Raw genomic sequence first — 25,643 nt, forward strand, 5'->3', positions numbered from 1 at the left:
CCCTATTAGTGACATGACCATGGACTCTGTCTACTGAAGATGTCGGTCAATTTAGGGAAACAATATCTCCAGGCACTAAAATGATCAAAAGTGACTGCATTGCAGATGATCTCACCAGTGTGATAATCAGTAAACTACACATAAATAGTTGGGAGGTCACAGCTGTAATTTGCTTCCATTTGTACTGTTTACTGTAGTTTACTGTACTTGTGCATAGCTACACTTACCCTTTAAATTACACTAGTTGAATTCGGGTGCATTGTACTTGTGGGCTCAATGGTAACATGAAATTCTATCCAAGTCTGATCTTCTTTTGCGGCAGATATAAATGTCACAATAATTTTCATCTGTGGCAGCGTAACAACATAGTGTAACCCGAAATACCAGTACAATCAAATGCAAAGGGAGAGCAAGGCTAACACTGTTCCATGTTTAAGTAGCTGGGTTCATAAAAACTTTATTTTTTACAGTTATTAAACTAAGATCACTGCATCACGTAAACTTCTATGAGCGCCTCTTCCCGTTTTCTTTTTAAAAGCTCCCGATTTCATAGTCTGAGCTTGGCACCAGCAATTAAAGTTTACAGCGGGCAGAGCAGTAAATTTTACACACTTTGTGAGTGCTGGTTGAATTCTACCCAGACGAGAATTATAGATCGCTTACTTCTCTAAGGTCAGGATGTGCTGAACCAAAATACGCAGCAAAACTTCACACTTAGCTGCCCGACTGAGGTCACGAGTTAGGATGGCAATTTACTAACTCTTTCAATTCTGGAAGCAGAGGAAAAAACTTTATTGTAGGTATTACAGGGAAGCAGGGAGTTTAAGGGCACAAATACACATGCAGGGACTATTCTAAAGCTGCCAAAAGATTTATAACACTGTTCAGCTAGGTTTGTGATTCACCCAGAGCTGGCACTCTGCAGAATAAGCCCTGTGACATAGTCATTCATTCAGCAATGCGGCTTCTCGCCCATCTGCCAGCCTACTAGACAATGAGTCAGTAGTTGATAATTCTGTTACATGCAGCTAAAGTAGGAGCATCGTTTTCTTGTCTCATTCAAGTCAAATACGTACAGTAAAATCTTGGATTGTGAATAAAGACGGGCATACATCAGTCAACTTGGTCGTCAATCCACAATCCGATTCTATTATTATAACTGGATGAAAATCAGTGCTGCCAAGAGCATGACGGATCGACAATGCAACCAATTTTGGGCAAAACTTAGCTGCATGTATCGATCAGACATGCTGAAAGATGTAGGACCGCGACATGCTCGATAAGGTGCATGTGTGATGTTACACACGCACCCAAATTATGCCGGCAATCAGGTAGACTGAGGACAGAGCTCGGACCCAGCAGCAGAAACCGACAGAACTGGAGTCAGAGTCGAGGAGTCGGATGATTTTTGTACAAAACCCACTGCCCTGGTAAGTATTAGACTAAGGAGTCGGAGTCGAGGAGTCGGAGCCATTTTGGGTACCTGGAGTCGGTGGTTTCATAAACTGAGGAGTCGGATGTTTTTTTTTAACCGACTCCACAGCCCTGCATTTTGCATTGGGGGGACAGTGAGGCGGCGGATGCGGCATCACAAGAGATTTCATATTGAAATTGATCAGGAATTGAAATCTGATGTATGGGCAGCCAACAGATCTCTCTCTGATCAGATCTGATCAGAGAGAGATCTGTCTCTTGGTTGATCTGTCCACACAGCGTCTAAAATATGGGCGCCTTAACTTGGTTTAACCCCTTGCCGACTGCTCCACGCCACTTGGCGTGAATGCGGTGGCAGCCCCAGGACCGCTCCATGCCGATTGCAGGAGATCGCACACGCATCTCGCTCTGAGGACAGAGCTCCACGTCGATCGCTGCTCGGAGACCGTTAGACGGCGAAACCGCCGTCTAACAGTGTACAGCGCTGCGATCTACAGCAGCGCTGTACTGGGGACAGTCATGTGACACAGCTGTCTGCCTGGGAGGCACAAAAGTGATCCGCTGTGATAGGCTGAAGCCCCTGGGGGGGATCACTTGTGTGCTGAGTTGGACGGCCCTGCAGCGAGGCCTTAAAGCTGCAGTGGCCCAATTGGGAGAAATTAGCCTGGACACTAGGGGGGTTTAACACCGCGGCCCTCAAGTTGTTAAGAGCACTTTGCAAGACAAGCAAAAACTTTTATGAAATTATGACTTGATGAGCAAGCAACGTCTTTACATAAAAGCACATACGTTATATATAAGCACGTCACTAAATCACAACTGAACCGAAGGTTCTTCTCCCTTTGATGCCACAGGATTGTACTTAATCTGAGTGTAGGGACAGTATAATGTCACATTTCCATGTAATACTCAAAAGTAAGCAAAAGCAACTGTCATTGGATAAGTTCCTTGTTAAAGCCACATAAACAAAGGTTGGGGCGAGCCAACAGATTGCAATGATTCTGGAAGTTATTGTAAAAGTCTGTTTTACATTTTTTACTCTATACAGTACAGTACATTGTATTAAATATTTTTCTGTAAACGTTTTTGGACTGTGGAACGAATCATCTGAGTTTCCAGTAATCCTTATTGGGAAATTTGCTTTGATATAAGAGTGCTTTGGATTACAAGCATGTTTCCAGAATGCAAACCAAGGTTCCACAGTTAACCACCCTGGCGTTCTATTAAGATCGCCAGGGCGGCTGCATGAGGGTTTTTTTTAAATTAAAAAAAAAATCTTTCATGCAGCCAACTGAAAGTTGGCTGCATGAAAGCCCACTAGATGGCGCTCCGGAGGCGTTCTTCTGATCGCCTCCGGCGGCCAAAAGTAACACGGAAGGCCGCAATGAGCAGCCTTCCGTGTTTGGCTTCTCCTGTCGCCATGGCGACGAGCGGAGTGACGTCATGGACGTCAGCCGACGTCCTGACGTCAGCCGCCTCCGATCCAGCCCTTAGCGCTGGCCGGAACTATTTGTTCCGGCTGCGCAGGGCTCAGGCGGCTGGGGGGACCCTCTTTCGCCGCTGCTCGCGGCGGATCGCCGCAGAGCGGCGGCGATCGGGCAGCACACGCGGCTGGCAAAGTGCCGGCTGCGTGTGCTGCTCTTTATTTCATCCAAATCGGCCCAGCAGGGCCTGAGCGGCACCCTCTGGCGGTAATGGACGAGCTGAGCTCGTCCATACCGCTAATATATTCTTTATCTACATGGCACACTGCTTTCCATGTCTAATAATGACCTTGTTTAGGCAGTGGTGGTTGCAGTGATGTCAGATATGTTTCCTGCTGTTGCAGTAACCTTATCAGGCTAATGGGAGGGAGCAAAGTTAGAACCCATTACAACTTAAAATAGATTGTGCTTGCTAGTTCAGTTCTGCCCTGCAATGCTTATGGCTACCTGCTGCTATACTTATTGGATAGCGTGGTGAGCAGGATCTTACCTCTCTAAGATGATATTATTGCCTTCAGACTAGGATCCCAACATTGCCACTACATACCGTAGTTCCAGCAGGTCCTAGCTCTCATAGAAAACAGTGTGAACATGTGAGCCACCTGGCATTACTCTGCAAGAGCTAGGACTGCTGGGAATAGGTAATGGTGATGCAGTGTTAGCCCAAAGACAATGATGGCCCCTGGGAATGGGGAGAGGTAATGATAAATTCATGTAATATTTGTATGTGTGTGTTTTCATTTTAGGTTTAGTAGTTTTAACTTTAAAGAGATTCTGTAACAATAAAAACGTCCCCTGGGGGTACTCACCTTGGGAGGGGAAAGCCTCCGGATCCTAATGAGCCTTCCCCCGTCTCCTCTGTCCAACGGGGGTCTCGCTGCAGCCCTCCGAACAGCGACCCGACAGACCCAACAGCCTGTTCAGTTTATCTTTCCAGGCTCCAGCGGGGGCGCTGTTGCGGCTCTTTTGACGGAGATAGGCGGAAATAGCCGATCTCCGTCGGGTCTGCTCTACTGCGCAGGCGCAGTAGACCTGCGCAGTACAGTGGCCTGACGGAGATCAGCTATTTCCGCCTATCTCTGTTGGAAGGATACTGCGCCTGCGCTGGAGCCAAAAGGTAAATATTTACATTGCCGGCGCTCCGGGAGGATTTTCGTCGCCACCGTGGGACACAGGAGGACGGGGGAAGCCTCAATAGGATCTCCCCAGGTGAGCACCCCTTAGGGTAGTTTTTTTGTTACAGGTTTTCTCGGATCCTCTTACACTGTATTGCGTTGAGTTGTAACGCAGCACATTGCAAATACACTGAACATTTTTCTACCCAGTCGATACACAATGGACACAATGCACGTCTATGATACATCAGGTGATGCCTGCACATTTTAATGATTATGTTGCTGGTGGAAGTCATGTTTTAAACTTCCATTCATTTTCCATCTTTGTACATCTATTCAATATTCATGTGATAATCATTTGCTGTTTAGCATTAAAATTACCACTGAACACCACATCGCTTTGTTACATAAATAAACCAAGTACAACACAGTTACAACATCGTTCCATTATTTGATATCTAATGCATAGTTATATACAAGTAGTTACTCTAGTTGAATACAATTTGACAATCCATCACATACTATCCAATTCTTGGTCAAGTTGGTCTGAATTTTCCAACAAGTCCAATCTTAAAATAATGAGAAAAATCATAAAAAAAGATTTTTCAGTACAACCAATAGTTTTAATCGAAATTGGGGTGAAATCGACCATAAGTCTCAGTTCACATTGTGTGAAAAAACGTTTAGTTTAGCGGTACGAAGCTGATCGCTTCTCAACGGATGCAAACGGATCCTATGTAAAGCAATAGGATCCGTTCACATCAGTCCATTTTAATCATATTCCTCTCACTTCAAGGGTGCTTTAAACAGAGCAGGATCACCACAAGGCAACCTAGGCAGGTGCCTTGGGCTCAGTGGGTGTCAGGGGTCCCAACTGCCTCTTTATCTGACCCTTCTCCTATCTTGGATTACCAAAAGGACAAAAGCTACTACCTTGCCTAGGACCCCATTTAATTGTAATCCATCTCTGGGTTTAAAGGGTTATTGTCGGTGTGTTATGATCTTGTTATAGCAAACACTGGACTGTTCATCCTGCAAATCCAGCGCTGTGTAATATGTCCGCACTTTATAAATACAATAAATAAATAAATGGCTGCACTGAAATACGTGGCACAAATGTGACTTTAAAGCGTAACGGTCAGGCATAAAATCAATTATTTATTTTTATCTGGTAAACAAGTAATATGGATGCGAACCAGGCAATCAAAAAGGTAAAAATCACTCTTACTTTTGTTGTTGATAAAAGATCATTCCCCAGTTTACCTGGCTATTATTTGGTACATTACCGCACAAAGGAAGTTGCAGGGCATGCTGGGTTGTCTTTTTATTTTTGCTTCTTTACTTTCCCCTCAGACCTAACTAATGCAGCCCAATTGGCTGAAGCCTCTTTCCCTCCTGTTTTCTCTCCCACACCTCTGTTATTCTCTGATTGGCCAGTATTTCTCATGCTGAGAAGCTACAGAGTCACACAATGACAATGCACTTTCTATTGCAGAGCTGGGTGGGAGTGTCTGAACACTGCATGTGTTTGCATTGACCGCCCTCCTCCCAGAGTAAGGGAGGAAATGACATCAGGATTGGCTTCGGACACAGGGATTACAAAATGGCAAACGCCTGAAACAGTCTTCTCTTTATTTACTATATAAAACTCACTGAAATCAAAACGTGGACAGTGCAATACATATTTTATGTATGCAGAACAAGTATTTATCTACTTATATATGTGTTGTTTTTTTTAGATAGTATAGTTGACAGCTTCTCTTTAAATGACGATTCTTCATATGTTTGTACTAATGAAGGACAATACCACAAAGCCAAACATTCTAATCACTGGATGCAAGTAGATATTATGGATCTGTAAGAGATAATCTCGACATTGATAGATAAGAAAAAATAAAAAACGAAAAACAATAATAGGCTAGGCTTGGCTGCAGCCAATAATCGCGGCATAAAACAAAAGCCCTGTATTGTGGCATCTGGCATTAAATGAACTTTTCTGTAAACTGTATGCCAATTTCCAGAATGGCTCCGAGCAGGAATCTTCTGCCAAGGCAGTAAACAGCTTTTATCAGCAATAATGATGGCATAATCCCAGCAAAAAACCCAAGGAACATATGGCGGCAGCTCTCCAAACACACTCCCAACAACGTAGGGGGCATTTTTACGATGCCGTCCACTAGCACACTACTTGCCATAGGTTTGCGAGGGCTCTTTTTTTTGTAATATTTGTCTTTTCTCCCTTTCAGGTTATAATCTTCCCTGTTTGAGATGATGTGGCATTTGGGAATTTCACACTAATGAGGTGATTTTTCTTCGGGAAAAGAAAAGGAAGAAAACAGGCAGAAGTAGAGGGGGGAAGGGCATGCTATGCTATGATAAGCCTATAAAGACAAGAGACACAGGGGCCTGGCAATAAACACACTATGAAAAGAGGAAGTAATTAATAAAGATCAGGGAGCAAAGGCTAGCCGCGGTAAATATATGGATGGAGGATGGAGCGTAACAACGCACAGGGGCTTATTCACAAGGGACCGGATCCTGGATCTGTCTGCATTTTATGGTAATATTTGCTGGGATGGATAAAGGGGACTGGGGAAATTACAGAGAATCATTATTAAATGCGTAGTGAATCTGGAATTTTAAAGCGGAACTGAAAACACCTAAAAAATATCATTTACCTGGGGCTTCTGCCAGCCCCCTGCAGCCGACCTGTGCCCACGATGTCACCATACGATTTTCCGTTGCCCCGCTGCAGCTCAGTTTCACTTCATGCAGTTGGAGTGCACTGCGCCTGCGCGACCATGGCTGAGCGCATTCTCATTCACACTCCCGTCGCCAGGAGCGTACTGCCTGGGCGCAGTAGAGATTTTCTCGTACTGCACCTGCGCAGAATGCTCCTGGCTACAGGAACGTGTACGAGGATACGCGTGGCCAGGGCGCAGTGGACGCGACTTAGAAGTTGGATTCCACTGCGTGAAGAAAAGTGAGCTGCGGCGGAGGAATGGAGGATCGGTCCAGGATGGCGTGGGTGCAGGACGCTGCCAGAAGCGAAGTAGTGAATTCAGTTCCGCTTTACAGGTATATGTAAGAAACCAATGGACACTAGTAGCTTAGCGTAGTGTTGCTTGTGCATAGCAAAATATATGGAGGAGCAATCGATTCGATTTGTTCATGTGGTAGACTCCTAAGGTTCTGATTCGATGCGCTTACTTCCTGTTTTATCACATGACGCATAAAGCCTGACGCAAAAGGGATAAAGAATGAGCCAGTCACATGACCCTAATTTGTATTTTCTTTTAAAATGAGATTCATGATCTTCTTACTTAATTATGTTTTGCTAGCGTAGGCGAGGAGAAGTTAAAAATAAAAAAAATATGAGAGGCAGCCATACACAGGCTGATTACTTCATGATCAAGAAGTAGGAATCACTAGGAAACAACCATGTTAACAGAGGCGCCAAGGATGAAAAGTCTAAAACCAGTTTAAAAGGGAGGTAGTGGTAGATCACAAAAATAATTTATTTCTCACATAAAAAGAAACTCAACATGCAACGCGTTTCGTCTTTAAACTGCTTCCTCAGGTACATAAATGGAGTATCTGTCTTGTCCAAGTCTAACAGCTTGGCACCTCTGACAATCACTGCACTACACAGCAAAGAAAGATGATCAGAATATTACAGTAAAAGCTGTTGCTCAGCTTCTCTTCTGCTAGTTTTGTAGACCTTGATGCAGTGCAAAAAAACATGCAATACTCGATGCCACCCAGATGTCATATCCAAGGAATCCCATTTTCAGCACAAAAACAGTCAGAGGTGAATTGGAAAGATAGCACATCACACACTGGATTTTTTGTCGCCCAAGACAATCATTTAATCATTAAACCATGCTGCCAGCACAGTCCGTAGATGTTATAACAGAGTAGCATGAATAAATGTTTAGAAAGTGCCAGAAAATACAGGGTTTGTTCCTGTCTGCTTTGGAATTTACACTTTAGGTCGGCTTTAAAGCGGGATTGTCAGACACAAAATAAAAGTCCATTTACCCACTGCTCAGTGTTTATTATGCAGCCTGCAACCTTGCCCTGCATTGCAAGCACTCCAATATAATCAGAAATGTTTCTACTGTGATAAATCTTATCTCAGTCAGCCTGGCTCTATTTTTGCCATGGCCAACGAGAAGGTAGCTTGTAAACACCCCTCCCACATTCCTGCTCCTCACTGATTGGCTGAGGGCAGTTCAGGGCCAAGGGCAGAGAAAAAGTAAGGAAGGAAATGACATCAGAATTGGCTTCAGTTAGAAGGAATTAAGATGGCAAATGGCAGGAAAAAGAATTCTCTTTATTTACTATATTAAGATCCACTGAAATAAAAGACAGTACAATACAAATGTTGTATGAGTATAACAAGTAGTTGTCTACTTATATATGTGTTTTTTCTTTTCTTGGGATAGTATGACTGTCACTGCTGCTTAAGGAACCTCTTGCTTGTCATCACCCCTTTTCTTTTTACTGTCAATCGCATCGATCACAAATTATTGTTACAGGTGACAATTACTGATTGTCAATACAGGTTTTTAGGCAGATTGAATAAACAAGACTGAATCTGCCAGACGATACAAAGGACGTAAAAAAATTGCAGGCAAGAGAGTAGTACATAACGCAAGGTTGCTGTGCTGTACTACAGTGGCTGCACCATCTTTTTGCCTTGGATCCTGCTATGCCTAGCTGGGGCCTATATAGAACATAATCTACCCCTGCAATGTGTATAAAGATCTGTGGATCACTCTGCAAATACAGTGATCATTCCCATTCTAAAACATCTCCATTTCAGTCTGCAGTGCTGTGTGCATTCGGGCCTGCTGTGGATACATCCCTACTGTCAGCTCATGTGTACCCACTGTTATTAAACCTCTCAGGCTCTTCGGCTGATGGCTCTCCAAGGCCGCTGCAGACTGATTTCTTCCAGGAACAGAGCAATGTGCCCAGCCCCACCGTAACCTCAACATCGATTTTCCCGGCTCGGTGGCCATTCATTGCTGTGACATTTGGCTCTCGGCTCTTTAACACTCTTCAACCAAATCAATTTCATATTTTTGTCAATTCCTTGCGCCAGGCGGGGAGCAGGATAGGAAGAGACTTTAGGTGGAAACGTAATGATGATTTTCTCCAAATGTTTCTAGCTGCGGGTTGTGAGCTGAGGTTTTTAAAGCTTACCCAGTGTGTGCTATTACTACAAACACAATAAAAGCATAGTGGGTGGTAAAGAGAGCAATATGGATTTGTGACTCACCTGCATTCCCATCACTGAAGGCATCTAACAGCTGAGATGGTGTAAATAGTGCATAAATATAGATATTATACCATAGCCACACTGTATAATGCAATCTATAATAGCCTAGAGGAACATTCCATGATCATTTACAGAAAGGCAAACATACAGCGTAAATTGCAAACAATATTAACTGGACACACCATTAAAGGACCATCGTGAAAAATTGTAAAATTGAAAATGCATACATGTAAAATGTAAAATTCTCCCGAAGTAAAATACACTATCAATTACTTTTCTCCTATTTAACTGTCGCTTACAGTTGTCAGTAAAAATCTGACAGATCTGACAGATTTTGGACTAGTCCATCCCCTCATGGGGGAATCTCAGTATTCTTTACAAAAGCACTCCCTTGAAAGGATCTATACAAAGATGTAGGCCGGCCTCCTTACCTGTGGGCATTCTATTTTTTTCAGTTGAACTGAGAAACTACCATTCAGTAAGTGCTTTTGTAAATAAAGAAAACAGGAGAATACCCCATGACATGATAGACTAGTCCAGAATTTGTCAGATTTTCAGTACCTACTGCGAGTGACAGTGACACAGGAAAAAAGAGCAATTTATGGTACATTTTGCTATGGGAGAAATGTACATTTTCTAAAGATGTACAATAGAGTCCGAGTTATCCAAAACTTAACTAACCAGAAATCTCAAACAACCAGAACAACTCGCGGGCAGTACAGTGGTGAGTGCCAACTTCTTATGCTGTTTGTGGGCTCTACTGTGCTTAAAGACTGGGTTCCATGGCACTCCCAAGGTTAATATACTTTCAATTACTGGATTTTAACATTTAACCTCCCTAGCGGTAGCCCCGAGTCAGGCTTGGTGTTGGAAATCCACAGCCCAAAGTGGTAACCCCGAGCCTGACTCGTGGTAACCACCGCGTTGTTACTGAAGAGTAAGAAGGCATTTCAGCTCACCTCCCCCAGGATCCAGATGCTAGCAGCCATTCTTCTTCCCGTCCACAGAGGCTCTGCACCCCCCCTGGTGAGATTGCCGTCTGTTGTCATGACGACAGCCAGCGATCTCACTATAGCATTACAGCCACATGGAGGACGGAGGGAAAACTGCAGCGCTGGATCGCAGGAAGGTAAGTGCAGGGGCTGCTGCAGACTCTCTAGCAGCATACCGGTAATTATTCCGCGCTTTTGGGGTCTGAAAGCATGCAAAAAAATATACTGTTTTTAGACCCTAAAATCTGGAAATAATCATACTGCCACAGAGGTTAAAGTGAACCTCCAGACTAAAAATCTACTCAGCAGCATTGAAAAGCATCAGAACTTAAGACTCATTTTTAGCTGCAAAGAAGCTAAGCTCCGCCCCATCAAAGAAAACTGCCGGGGCATTTTCCCCCTGATGCTGTGCAAAGCATGATGGGATTTCCTATGTTGTTGTTCTCGTTGCCTAGCAACTGGGAGGGGTGATCAAGACACAGGACAGTTGGAACTGTGTCTCATGCTCCGTCACCTCCTTTCAACCAAAAAGATAGCTGCCCTCATGAATTCAAACATGTACCTGTTCTTTTAAAACAGGGTGAGTAAGAGATTATATTACCTATCTATTTTAATTAACATAACTAATATAACTTAATCACAGTATGTTTGTTTAGTCTGAAGTTCCTCTTTAATATAGATTTTATGGTATGTATATAGAGTGGGGTATTGTACTGTTTTAATTGGGCCTAATTTGACATTCAGTCTCAAGAAACCAAAAAGCACACTTACCCAGCATCAGCCAATCTCTGTTGGTGCTGTATAGCCGTGACTGCTGTATTAGAATTTTTACAATTTTTTTTTGCAATAGTTCTCCTCTAATGAAGAACAAAGGCAAATAGCAATGCACATAAACACAATTCTAGTACATAGTCTATATGATTCCACTTTATATTAGCATATTCTCGTGGCTAATAAATGTGATCCTATAGCAATGCACATAACCGGGGCAATAGACAGTATCTACAGCCTGGTGACAATGACAAAAGGGTACCATAAGAAATATCCTGGCTCTGGGACCCCCAGTAAGAAAATGACCAGATGAGCTGTTATTTGGTGTCTTTGTCTGCTTAACATGGCAGCCAGCACACATGAGAGGTTACATAAATGTCAGATATTATAGTGGGAATGCACCTGTGTATGTGAGTGACAGGGACAAACAGATATATTACAGCATAAAAAGCAGTGTGCTCTGCATTATTACTAGCAGACTGAGCATAAATAAAAACCATGGGACATTCCTGGACATCTGTAACCTATAAGCTGCCACAAGAGCAAATCCGTCTTGTGCATGTGAAGGGTCTTCCACACTGCACTTTAGGTCCAAAGGGTTGCTGCAGACAGACAAGTGAAGAATCCTACATGAGGCTGGGTTTCCCTTTGGGCACATGTATAGAGATGCAACTACTGTGTTCTTGTTTAGAAGTGTCAATATTGGGAGAGTAACTATTTCCAAGAGGTCTTCTCACATCTCCGCTAAATCCAGCCACATATTACGATCATTGCAGTGCCACCAATGCCTGCCACCTCTTCAGTGTCTATGTTAATGATTACCTTTCACTCCTGAAATGTAACTAACAATGTGGACTCCAAGACATTAGAGTGTACCTGAGACTAATGAGACAACAGGATTTATACTGACCTCGAGTTTCCTCTAGTTCTATGTAGTCCGCCTGCTCCCTCGATGTTCTCCAGGTCCTCTCCTCTGTGCCGCTGTAAGCCCCGTAAATTCCATGACTCGGCTGTCTTGAGAACTAATGTGCATGTGCGGTCTTTTCCACGTGCAACACCTGACCGCGCTCTTGTGTCTGAGAGCACTGTGTGTATGTGCAGCTCACTAAGACTATAATTGAGTTTGTGCAGAATGCTCCCAACAGGAGCATGCTCGGTGGTGCACACGGCAAGGACTGAGCATGTGGCACAACAAAGGAGACCGGAAGAACATGGAGGGAGCAGATGGACTACAGGGGACTAGAGGAAGATAATTAAAAATCCTTTTTACCCATTCGTCTCAGGTTTAGTTTAAGCTGTTTTACACTCAGGGCTCGTTCACACTAAGGGCGTTTCTGCCCTTTTTTCCAGGTAACTTTCAGAATCGCCCACAAAACGCTTGTGCAATGAATCTCTATGAGAAGGTTCATATCAGCACGTTGTGTCCGCTTTGCGCTCCGCAAAGTGTTGCCTGTACCATTTTTGGGGGCGTTTTTGCTCTAATGGAAGATATAGGAAGAGAGCTAAATGCTCACAAAACCACTTTATGTGGCGATTGCGTTCACGTTTTTTTTAGAATAGATACCTTCTATTTATTCTTTTCAGGGTCAGAGTTAACTTCCTGACTTGCATCAGGGAGTGAATGATAAAACCGCTCTCGGAAAGCGCTTACAAAAGCGCTTTTACCAAAAATGCAGTGCAGTGGAGCGCTGGGAAGGAAAAAAAACAGCGCACAAAACCACAAAACTCTTGTGTTTGCGTTTTAGGTGTGAATGAGGCCTAAGAGGTTTTGAAGAGCTTTTATGATAGCCAGTGCTTTTTCAGTGTTTTAGAAAACGCTTGGACAATGAAGTCCTATGGGCTTTTTCACACCTAAATCTTAATTAAAAGCGCTTTTTGGTGTGAACTGCTAGTCAAATAGCCTAGTTCAGCTTCAATAAGCAAACAAACAAAAATATGTCGGCACAGCCGACTGTTTATTGGTTAAGTGGAAATAGTACAAACCATCCACTGTTTAGAGGTGTGTCTGTTAAACCCAAACCGAGGTCCAGGGTGCAGTGTAAAGGAGGTGAGAGCACGGGCACTAGCTACTAGCAAAGTGGGAGTCACATTCTCTGCAGACAGCCATCACCTGACCGCACCCACTTCCTCCCTCTGCTGCACAGCGAAAGGAGGAGGTGGGCACTGTCAGCTCTGTGTTCACAGACGAAGACTGGCTGGTGCCCCTCACAGTTCCTCTTGACTACCTCCTGTGAGTAAAATAAGATAAAGGAGGAGTTTGGACAGCTTATGGACTGCTATTCAGATCAGTAAAGTTTTATCTGACATTCACAATGGAAGTCAGCACTATACACCTAGTCAGCCAGGTTAAAAGTTAAAAAAATTAATATTGCAAAAAGAGCTTATGCTCAAAACTATAGGAGATTAAAGTAAACCTATAACAATTAAAGTAATAGGATTTATACTTACCTGGGGCTCCCTCCAGCCCCATGTAGTCCGTTAGCGCCCTCTGTGTTGCTCCAGTCCCCTCGATGCACCCTTGTGGAGTTTACGAGTAAGCCATTGCGCATACGTGGTCCAGGCCGCGCACCCTCAGATTGCACTCTGTGGCCTGGAGCGCCCTGCGCAAGCCCAGTTACAGTCTTAACAAACTGTGCAGAATGCTTCTGGCCACAGTGCAATCAGGGGGTGCATATCACCAGAACCATGCAGTCTGGGACTATACCAGGTCTAACATCGGCGCAGCGGAGGGGAGGGGACTGGGGGACGGAGAGGGAGCAGATGGACTACAGGGGACTGGAGGAAGCCCCATGTAAATATAAATCCTTTTACGTTAAAGTACACTTTAAGTCACTTTCTCCACAATATAAATTAAAAGAAAAACAAACAAATGCCTGAACTACAAAATAGCTTGTGTGGCACTGATAAGCGATGTAAATGTTTCAACTAAAGTTCACCTTTCCTCTGAACCTGCCTTTGCTAACCGCCTGTATATAACAGCACTCTACTAAATGCACATATCCCCTGCCATGGAGAATACCTTCTCAAAAAGTAGGCATGGCAGTTGAGGTGCTAATTCGCTTGATGAGCTAGAGATGGCTGACATTAGCGGCGTGGAGACCGGCAGAAACATCTTCATGTGTTTCAAGCACACAGGAGCTACTGCTTGTCTTTCCTGCAACTCAATGTCAGGATGGTCCAGCAGCGTCAGGCCTGGATCCCCATGTGACTGCAGATTCAGTTTGATGGTCCAGCTGTTAGATAATGTCAAGAGGGGATATATATCAACATCACACCATTTTTCTGTTCAAAACAAGTCACATCAGAGTCAGATATATGAGATGAGTTATCTGTGCTTCCCTGTCATGATCTCTCAGGCACAAGAGGTTACGATTGCACCTCACACCCCTGGGAATAAGCTGCCACAGAAAAGCATGAACTGACTATTATTTACAGATATAGTGTATCGAGTAACACTGGAAATATGAAGGGTCCATGTGTTCTACTGACTCCACGTTCAATGACACTCCTAATAATTCCCCTAGACTGTCATGTTCTATGCTCTTCCTAGTCTCATGTGTCACGTTAAACTTTATTATGATGTTTATGTTCAGGGCTGGCAAAACCTCGGGGTCCAGAAAGACAATTCTCTCAAATATTACAGCGGATTTTACAGTAATTTTCTGGGCTGTGGTGTCGGTACAAAAATCATCTGACTCAGACTCCTCAGTTTAGGATACCACGACTTCGACTCCAGGTACCAAAACTTGCTCCGACACCGACTCCTCGACTCCAACTCCCTAGTCAAATTTTTACAAAGGCTATGGATTTGGTTCAAAAATCATCCGACTTCGACTCGTCAGCCCTGGTAACTTCTATTGTTCATGTAAGGAAGTAGATTCACTGGTTGTAAATAATACATTCTAGCGTTCTTATACTACGGTAAGCTTAAAGTGTCTTAAAATGGGGCCTTGATTATTTATGCAATATCCTTGCATTACTGTTTTTGTCCTCATTTTATAATTCTGCCATGCCACCTCCAATATCTACTGTACAAGCCCTTAAAGGGAAGGTCCAAGCAAAATAAAAAAATGAGTTTCACTTACCTGGGGCTTCTACCAGCCCCAAGTAGCCATCCTGTGCCCTCGTAGTCACTCACTGCTGCTCCAGTCTCCCGCTGGCAGCTTGCCGACCTCGGAGGTCGGCGGGCCGCATTGCGTACATGGTGCAGGAACATTAACACATACATTTTTACGTGTTAGTAGTGCAATGTGTACACGTACATGTATGTGTAAATGTTCCTGCGCTAGCGGAAATGCGTAAAAATGTACGCAATGCGGCCCACCGACCTCCAAGGTCGGCAAGCTGCCAGCGGGGGACTGGAGCAGCAGTGAGTGACTACAAGGGCACAGGATGGCTGCATGGGGCTGGTAGAAGCCCCAGGTAAGTGAAACTCATTTTTTTATTTTGCTTGGACCTTCACTTTAAGGTGAATGTGAAGCGGGAATGAAAGTAAATATTAGATACTTAAGGCGCAAACACACGCCTGACTAAAGTGGCGGATAACAATGGTGGCCGCCGATCCCCGACCCACAAGCCTTCAGCCCGGATGATCAACTCATCCCTCGCAATGGCCAAATGCATTGTTTGCACCGCTTCCCCACGTGACGTCATGCATGCGGCGCTCCATCGTCATAACAACAGACTGCATCGTCGGCTGCATAGCTGACATGCGTCTGTACAGGCCGGCCAGGGATGTCACCCTAGGAGATTGGGTCCCTATCCCCAATGGGCGACATAAAATCAAGAGGTGTTTACGCACTTTTACTCGAGAGGGAAACCTCTGGATAGTCCAGAGGCTTCCTCCACCATCCTTGAGCCCACTGATCCAGCGCTGGGGCTCTATAAGCATATCTGGCATGGGTTACACTTGTTATGGATGTGAAAATCATGATGGCCACACTTGTTTTATGACACTTGTGAAATGGGCCCCAAGGGGAGGGGTATGAACATTGAGGGCCCCCTCAAAGTTTTGCTGGGGGGGCCCCATGAATTGTAGTAATGCTACTGGTAAGTATCTAACTTTAATTTTTTTTTTCTTCTAACATGCCCCATCAATCAACTTCTGACCAATTTCAGGTGGTTTATCAACTGAAATATAATTGTACAAGTAGGAAAATCTCCTTCTGAGTAGATGGGGAGAAGTTGAGGAGGTAGGCGGAATAAGTGGCCACAATCTGATCAATTCTTGATAGATTTCTTGAATAGATTTAAAATTTAATTGAAACAGAGAACGGAAAGCGGTAGGGAATCAATGACCACCCGATCAATTTCCAATCAAGGACATATTTCATCATTTGCCATATTGGGCTTCTACAATGTGTGCTCATTTCTATTTAAGCATCTGTTTCTAAAGGGTCTCCACTGCTATTGAATTCATCATTAGTGATAGTCATGTCTAGGAGAACTCATGGAGAACCATGTGATTTATGTGATCAGCTGATAGATTTGCAAAGTTCTGATTTGCTGTGATCAAATCCTGCTTTAGCACATGATCATATCTAACAAATCAGACGCTTGCATGGCGATCACCTGACCAAACTGATCACATGCTTCTCCACTGATATAAATCACCTCTGTATTACCCATATCATTTTATCAGCACTTCAGCTTTACAGATTAGAAATGAGGCATTTCTTAATGTGAACAAATGGACCCACATCCATAATACAATAAACTTGCATTACTTGGTTATCCCATTTTATAAAACGGACACATTACTGTAGCGGCAATATGGGCAGTATAAGAAGTTACCTATACTGATAGTAAAGTTACTGCAGTGTGTGCTGATCACTGTTCATAAAATGTGCTTGTGAAATATTTCCACTGCTTCTGAAGTATTTAAACCCTTCTCGTTTTTTGTAAATTGCCTCTCGGCACTCCTATATATTCTTTTAGAGGAGATCTTCTCAGTACATTAGCAAACACTGAGTGGCGATTCTAGAAATAATATGGTTTGAATGAGTAAGGCCATTAATAAGATAGTACATACTGGGGGATTGCTGTTGCGTGGCAGGGATCAGGACTCAATCCAGGGCCGGATTTAGGCCAAGGCCTCCTAGGCCATGGCCTAGGGCACCACAGTAATAAGGGCACCAAAGCAGCAGGTTAAATTGGCGCAGCATAAATGCTGCAATGCAGGGAGATCAGGCTAGCACCTGAGCATGGTACTCTGCTGCTAGCCACCTGTGCAACGGCCACCTTGCTCTCTGTGCACGTTTACATTGTGGCCGGCGGCTATGGACTTGGGCAGCATTGGAGACGGAAAGGAAGAGGAAGCTTCTGCACTGAAGATGAGTGGAGAAATGAGTGACACTGATGGCTGCTGTGGTGTGAAGGTGAGCTGGCTACCTATACTGAAGGGAGGTGGGAACGGAGAGATTAAGGGAGTCATCTGGCTACCTATACTGGAGGGAAAGGGGGGAGGGGTCATCTGGCTACCTATACTGGAGGGAAAGGGGGGGATCATCTGGCTTCCTACACTGGAGGGAAGGGGGAGGGGTCATCTGGCTTGCTATACTGGGGGAGGTCATCAGTTACCTATACTAAAGGGAAGGGGGAGAGGGGTCATCTGGCTACCTATACCGGAGGGAAGGGGGGAGGGGTCATCTTGCTATACTGAAGGGGCGTGGCTGGAGACAGTGGCCTTGGGTGGTAAAGAGTACAAATCCGGCCCTGACTGAATCCCTTGGATGACAGAGCATAGCTGAAGCTGTACAGATGCGTCACTAGCCTCCAAGCTAGCGGTGTGTCTGTTGCTATTGGTGGGGGTGAAGGGACAATGAGTGATACATGACAGGGCAATTTACTGCGGGTGGGCCGAGTGAGGAGAACAATGCGCTTGTTGTTCGCTTAGCAGACAATGGTCGGCCACTGTACACTCACTGGATTCATTCAGGATTCTTGTCCCAGATAGTCTTATCCACCACCAAGGATGCGCTCAATCCATCGTGTGTACGTAGCGTTAGTGTAAACATTGTCAGTAACATGCAGGTGTCTTGAAACAGGGCGGTAATTAATTATGTTAAGAGGGTCAGGAAAAAGGTTGGTTGTTGTGAGATTCTAACCGCAATGAAGTGGGTCGACTGCTATAACCTGATCAATTATCATCTGGGGAATGATGGATTGACGGCATATCAGCCCTTTATTGACCTGTGTATGACCACATTTAAAGTGAACCCGAGGTCAAAATAAACTGATGAGATAAACAATTATATTCATCCTCCTACTCTTAAAAATGACTGTACTTTTTTGAGTATCCCAGGGGTTTTCTTTTATATTTAAAGATTTACTAAGTAGGTTAAATGTTTTACTGTCTCTAATCAGTGGCAGCCTATTAAGTGTCCCAGAGTTAGAAAAGGGTCAATAGTTCATGTATCTTACCTCTCCCTGCCCTCAGAAGTTGTATTCTGCCAGGAAAACGTTCATGGCTGTAATTTACTTATCAGTGAGGTTGACTATATTCCCGACAAGTTATCGACAACACAGAAGCTGTCACTTCCATGCCTAGAAATTGACTCTTTCAGGCACCAAAATAAAACAAGTAAAACAGGCTGGTTATTATGTTTTGCACTGTACAGGCACATGTTTATGTCATCATGTCACATATCGCCTCAGGTACACTTTAAAGTAGCAGGCCAGCGGCATATATAAGTGAAAAAAATTCCTAAGGGGAGGGGGGGGGGGCAATACTAAAATGTTATGCAGAATAGCTGTTTTCTGGTGTCTTTCTTTTAAATGCTCTCCGAGCAGAAAGAGAATAAAACGCTATGGTTGTCAGCGATATATTTGCATCGGATTCATTTATTAACAATTAAACACTGGTTAAAGGGACACAAGGAATCTCCACGCATTGATGCAAAATGACTACACGGAAGCACCTTGTGCCAGCTTCTTGTCATTTTGCCCGCCTGCCACACTCCATTGTAATTAGCATGCCCGAAATATCATTATGAACACCTGTATCCCCGCGAGGGGTTAAGTCATCCCAAGCAGCAGAGCAAGTCTGTCCCAGCAGCTGCACGGCACACCGGTCACTCTTCCTTGTCACGCTTGATTTATGACCTCCTCCCCGTTCAATTTCACATTTTGTCCCCGTCATACCTCTGGCTCGCGATCATTCTAGGCTGACCCTTCCAGGGCAGGCAGGCAGTATTGATAAAACAATTATCTGCTGGCCGTTCATCTGATTTTCCATTTCAATTAGGACTCGGACAAGGAGAGAGGGAAAAGATTGCATCATTGATTTTTCTACCTTACAACAGTACAGACGTGGCTAGCAATGAATTCCAACCCTTCAGACTTTTTAAGTCATAATTTCTAGGTTCCCTCTCTTGTTTAATGCTTTTTCTTGATATTCGCTTTGGTATGATGTGGGGGGAAAAAAAGAGGAAGCCTGTTTTATCAAATGAAAACATTTTTCTCTTTCAGATTTTCTCTAGGGTGCAACGTGGGCAATAAGGATGATGTCCATTGTTGATGCCTCGAACACATTGCGGGTTAAAGACCATCTTCAGGCATGGTCTGCAGGAAGCTATTTGATAGCTGAGTAAGCAGAGTGCCCAAATGTTACCTTTTGTGTGTCAAACAAAGCCTCTGCCACAAATATTCCTGTTGGAAGGCTTTGAAGACGTGCTCGGGAGCTGCTCAATGGCAGACTGCAAGGTGACTGGCGACACACAGGGCCACATTTACTAAAGGTACGTACACTCTTCCAACAATCTGTCTCTTAGAGCAGTTTATAGAGATCATTGTCGTACAGACATGCTGCTTAGTTCTGGTCAAGCAGCCTGTACTACTATGTGGAGAGAGGAGGGGAGACATGTGAGCAGCGCCAGCGCCGGATCATCTTCAAAGCAAACCCAGGCAGTTTTCTAGGGCATAGTGAGAGAGAAGGGGCCTGGTGGATGATAGCCCCCACCAAATTGTACTAAAAAAGCCAGATGGTGAGGAAAAACTGCTATCTTGCCTAGGACCCCATTCTACCTTAATCCTTTACTCCGCAGGAACTTTCTTTGAAGTTACGTGTCAAACAATGAAAATCAGGAGACAGAAATCGGACCAGACAGGAGGTCAGCGACATCAGACAGAGGAAAAATGTACTCAATCGATTTCCAGATGAAATGATGAGAACTTCAGCTGAGGAAAACCTAAGGTGTGTACATAGCTTAAAGCAAAGTAAAAATAAATTGATGGGAATTTCCTGGAGTCCCTCAGTCTGTATTTTTTTAGCTCTTACACAGAGTAATATTGAATTACTGAACTTTTTTTTAACTGTTAACCGCACTTAGAAGGGTTGCCCACACCAGGTCTTTATTAGCTTCAATTAATTGCCAGTAAGAGATTGCAACAGTGAGATTGCACAGAAAATGTAATTTAGACTTCTGGATTCCTAACACTTAAGTGTTAAAAAAGAAGCACACCCTAGTTCTTCATAAGTCGGAAGCTTCTGGATAGTCCACTCCAGAAGCTTCTTGGGTCCTTTTCCAGAACACCTATTTAGCGATGGATCTCTCTATACCTATTTGACCCAGCTGGTTGAATAGGCTTCCTATGGCTGGGAGTCTTTCTGTGAACAAGCACATCTGCACTGCGCATGCCCGAGTAAGGTCTGCACATGCCCAGTAGGGAAGTACTTGTACACGGAGGAAAAGAAAACACGCAAGAGCCCTTCCTTCTACTGGCCAGACCATACTCGCGGGACAACTGTGTTTTCTTTACTCCTGGGACACTCTCATCACGGTGATATGACCTGTGTAGTTTGCTTTGTCTCCTTCCTCTGAATACATTGTTTATATGTTGCAGATGACATCATCAACCCACAATGCACTTGTGTCAGTCCAGGATGCCTAGGCAAAGTCATCTGAGGAAGATCCTAGGTTTGCTTTTTGCTAACAAAGCGTGCTAATTCACAACACAATCAGTGCTTCCACATCCAGTTATATGATCATATGAGAGCATTTTACACACGCTGATGGGAAGATCTACTTGGACTGGCAGGTGGAATTTTGCATTAGAACTGCGGGTTCACAGGTTAACACATTATGTTCGATTTCAATTCTTCATTAGACAGAATTTGCATGTAACATTTTAAAAAGCTCACCTCAGCCGCTTCAGAAACGCTCTAAGGTTACGTACATACGGACATCTAATAATGGCACATAATAGGCCGAGGAACCTGTTTATAGAGGTGGTGGTCAGATGTGGCCAGAAACGTGTCATTATTTTCTGCAGAATTAAAGGGACTCATCAAATCACCATATTTAGAAAAGTGACCATCTATTAAAAATTTAACTATTTGTTCATTTACTTATTTTCACCGTTTGTTTAATATGTTATTTGTACTCTTCCTTCTCAAGAAATAACCTTTTAAAAGTAAAAATGTTACCCCGTTTTCAGCCTGATCACCAGTGACCGAAATAGCACTGCCTATTGACAAATATGGCTTTATAAATGGGCAAACAGATGAAGGGCCGGTGCTGACGGACTGCTGCCAGTGGCTCGTTTAGCCAATGCTAAACGCTTTTCTGCGACTAAAAAGCGTTTTCGCTGAAAAACGTTTGGCATCCGTTCCCGATATTGTGTCATGTTTTGAGCACTTAGTGGGACACGGAACCACAAATTCAGCCAATGCTAGATGCTACATGCAGACTCTCCGAAAATACAATCATTTTTGCGCAATCGACTGTAAAAGCATTGATATGAACGCTACCATTAATCTCAATGCCGGATGTGGTGGATCCCAGCGGTCAACACTGCCCACAGGCGCCTGTCTGAACTGGCTATTCAAAAAGTGAAGTTCTGGCCAATACAGCCTAGTCAAAGCCTGTTAGATGCCTCCATGCACTGGCCAGACACTTGCCAGTACTCGGCCCAGGCATTGAAAAGGCGGCCCTATAGAAATACATCAGATGTGCTTAGACACAACAAGTCGCTTTTTTGCCACCAGGTAGCACCATAACTTATCAAACAATGACACCCGTAGTGTTACCAAACGCTGCTATCCGGCTGAATGGAATTATTGCCTAGAGGCATGTGTGGCTGACGAGCAAGCAGTTTAGTCTTTTGTGGAAAAGGGGCCAAAGGCAAGCTGCAGGCAGTGAATCCACTGCCTGTCAGCTGCTCCCAAGGCACTTGCTAGTGCTTGGCACAGGCGGTGGAGAGCTATGGAGAGGTATCCATCACATTGGCTCAGACATGACATGGTGCAGTTGATTGTTGCAGCCAAAACGTACCATGTAGGCCTAAAAAGAATGGAGTTAGCAGACATCTATAGGTAGATGAGGGAGAGATGAAGATCTATGAATTGTTGAAGCCGACACTTTCCATTTCTTATTTTGAAACAACTACAACTTTACTTTACAAAGACAAGACACAGAACATTTATATTACGCTTTTCTCCTGGCAGAACTCAAAGTACTACAGGGTTGCAGTCACTTAGGGCACGCTCCATAGGCAACCAGGATCATTGCCCAAAGATTCCTTACCGTTTTACAAGCTGGCTTGAACCCTGGTCAAAGGCTCAAACCCTACATCAAAGGCAGCAGCCTTACCAGTACGCTATCCTGCTGGGACTTTCTATGCACATCAATTTAAAATAAACTACTATTAAATGCATATGTACTTTTTTTTTTAAATGGAGCGATCTGGAACTTCATTTACATTAGCAGTTTAATTACCTGCTCCTTTTAGCACAAAATCCTGGCACGGTAGGCAAAAATTGTTTGCTGATCACATTGCTACCTTAAATATCGTAATGGAATCCTAGAAATGGTAATCTAGACAATCAGATCTAGAGATAATGGATCCCATCTCTGTTCCATAACCCACAGCAAAAAAAAGGAAAGATAAAGAAGAAATAACATGAAATTGTGCATTTTCTGCATCATCTGGCCATTAATAGGGTGTGTAATGGTTAATAAAACCTCCATACGGTTTAACCAGAACTTGCAGCTCAGGCTCGGTTGTACGAGAGCCTAAAATGTAGGTTAACACAAAAAAAATGATGACTTTCATTATGGCATCAGAGTTTTGACATTTTTAATTGAAACACCTGTAATTTTTCCCTGCACAACCCAAATACCCATTCAGAGAACGCTAGCTGATATTCCTATAATATTTTGACATTCTCTTTGCTTTTCTCTGATGCTGTGAGACGAGATGTACTGAAAAGCCTCGCACTGTATAATCAAACAATGTGATTTTTTTTGTTTTTTTGTTCCACTAAAAGCCGGGTTTGTGAAGAAACCCAACAGATTCCTATTATGTGTCCTGAAAACCTTCCTCCAAAAGTATAAATTAAGTTATGATGGTTGATGAAAGGGGGAGAGCGAGTTGGAGTCTGAGCGATGTGTTTTAATTCCTGAGATAAGAAACATATTTATCTTGCGCAGACTAATCATTTTAAGCGAACGCACATTCAGTTTATTTTATACAGGTGAAGCCACAGTGAGATTACACTGCAGGCAAAGGTTCCATGTAGCAGAATTATCCCAGGCACAAATGGAATTAAAATACATCTTTTTACATAAAGCATACTTTAAAGGGGCACTATGGCGAAAAAGTGTAAAATTTAAAATATGTGCAAACTAGCTGGTGCAAACATACATACAAATAAGAAGTACATTTTTTTCCACAGTAAAATGAGTCATAAATTACTTTTCTCCTATGTTGCTGTCACTTACAGCAGGTCGTAGAAATTTGACAGAACCGACAGGTTTTGGACTAGTCCATTTTCATAGGGGATTCTCAGGGATTTATTTATTTTCAAAAGCACTTAGTGAATGGCAGTTGCTCTGTCCAACTGCCAAAAAAACTGTGTAGCGAGCAGGGAAGCTGGCCAGCATCATTGTTTAAATCCTTTTTAGGGAATATCTTTATAAAGAATAAAAGCCTTGCTGAGAATCCCCTATGAAGAGATGGACTAGTCCAAAACCTGTTGCTTCTGTCAGATTTCTACTACCTACTGTAAGTTACAGCAACATAGGAACTACTACTTACTCTGGAAAAAATGTACTTTGTCTAAGTTTGCAGATATTTAAAGCCAATGGGTACCGCTATAAAAATAAAAAAGTCAGATACTCACCTAAGGAGAGGGAAGGCTCGGTCCTAATGAGCCTTCCCTCTCCTATCCCGGTGCCCCCGGTGCTGCGCTGGATCCCCCGTTCGTGTCCGCCACCGCAGGGACTTCGGAGGTCTTCGGGAGCACTCGGGCTTCCGAAGACGGGCCGCTCCATATTATGCACTCGCGATTGCGTCATAGAGGACGCTCGCGCATGCGTAGTATGGAGCGGCCCGTCTTCGGGAGCCCGAGTGCTCCCGAAGGCTTCCGAAACATCCCTTCGGCATGCGGAAGTGGCAGTATTTGACCGAACTGGTCGAATACTGCTATGGGGGATCCTGCGCAGGACCGGGCACCGGGAGAGGGAAGGCTCATTAGGACCGAGCCTTCCCTCTCCTTAGGTGAGTATCTGACTTTTTTATTTTTATAGTGGTAAACATTCACTTTAAAATTTTACAATTTTTTGCCATAGTGCCCCTTTAAGTAAATGTGACATCTTGGAGTAACACACGTGCTTACCGCCGTGGCACGTATTAAATTCACTTTTTCTCCTAAGTTTTCTCTTAGGAGATAGTTTTTCATCTTCTGTTTAAAACAATGGCCCATATGCAATATATTTTTTCACCTTTGTTATCTCCTAGGAGATAATTTTCATATTCTCTGTAAATAAAATGTTCAACGTTTTACAATTGAAAAAGTACCCAACACTTAGTGAAAAAGTACTATCAAATTTATTTTAAGTATTTACTTGCTTGCTGGTGACTTAAAAGGCATTTTATGACAAGTTGTGAAAATATCTCCTAGGAGAAATGTCAGGTGAAAAAGGGAATTGCATATGGCCCAGTGTTTCAGCACTCAACAACTGAAAATAGACCAAAACGTAGGTGAAAAAAATATATCCTGAGTATTTTTTTATGCTTGGTGGTTGCTTAAAGGGAACCTAAAGTGAATAAAAAAAAAGTCAGTGAAGCTTTCCTGTGGCTTCTACCAGCTTCCTGCAGCTGTCCTGTACCCGCGCCATCACTGAGCCATGTTCCAGTCACCAGCAGCACCCGTTTTTCTTCTGGATGCGCGGCCCCAGTGTACGTGCCTCCGGATCATTCTGCGTATGTGCAGTAGGGGAAGATCTGTGGTCAACGACTCGCTGAGTCACCCGGCCGAAAGAGGGGTGCTGCGGAGGACTGGAACATCGCTCAGGGACGGTACAGGCACAGGGTGGCTGAGGGGGGCTGGTACATGCCCCAGGTAAGTTAAATTGGCTCTTTTTTTTATTTACTTTAGGTCCCCTTTAAAAGGCATATGATTGATAAGGTGTGAAAATATCCCCTAGGAAAAAATTTAGGAGAAAAAATGAATGGAATAGGGGCCAATATGTTTTTATTGGTCCTTTTTTTCTTCCCCAAGTGATTTCTGCTGTTTTGTTATAGGTATGGGGACCACCATTATGCTAATGATGTCAGC

At 43.7% G+C, this 25,643-nt stretch overlaps 1 protein-coding gene across 2 annotated transcripts in view; it reads right to left on the reverse strand.

Moving 5' to 3' along the window:
* Window positions 1–25,643, reverse strand: part of PBX3 (PBX homeobox 3) — a 340,789-nt gene that overhangs the window by 161,465 nt on the left and 153,681 nt on the right. The window lies entirely within an intron of this gene.

This window comes from Hyperolius riggenbachi, chromosome 8 (assembly GCF_040937935.1).
Source record: "Hyperolius riggenbachi isolate aHypRig1 chromosome 8, aHypRig1.pri, whole genome shotgun sequence".
Lineage (NCBI taxonomy): Eukaryota > Metazoa > Chordata > Amphibia > Anura > Hyperoliidae > Hyperolius > Hyperolius riggenbachi.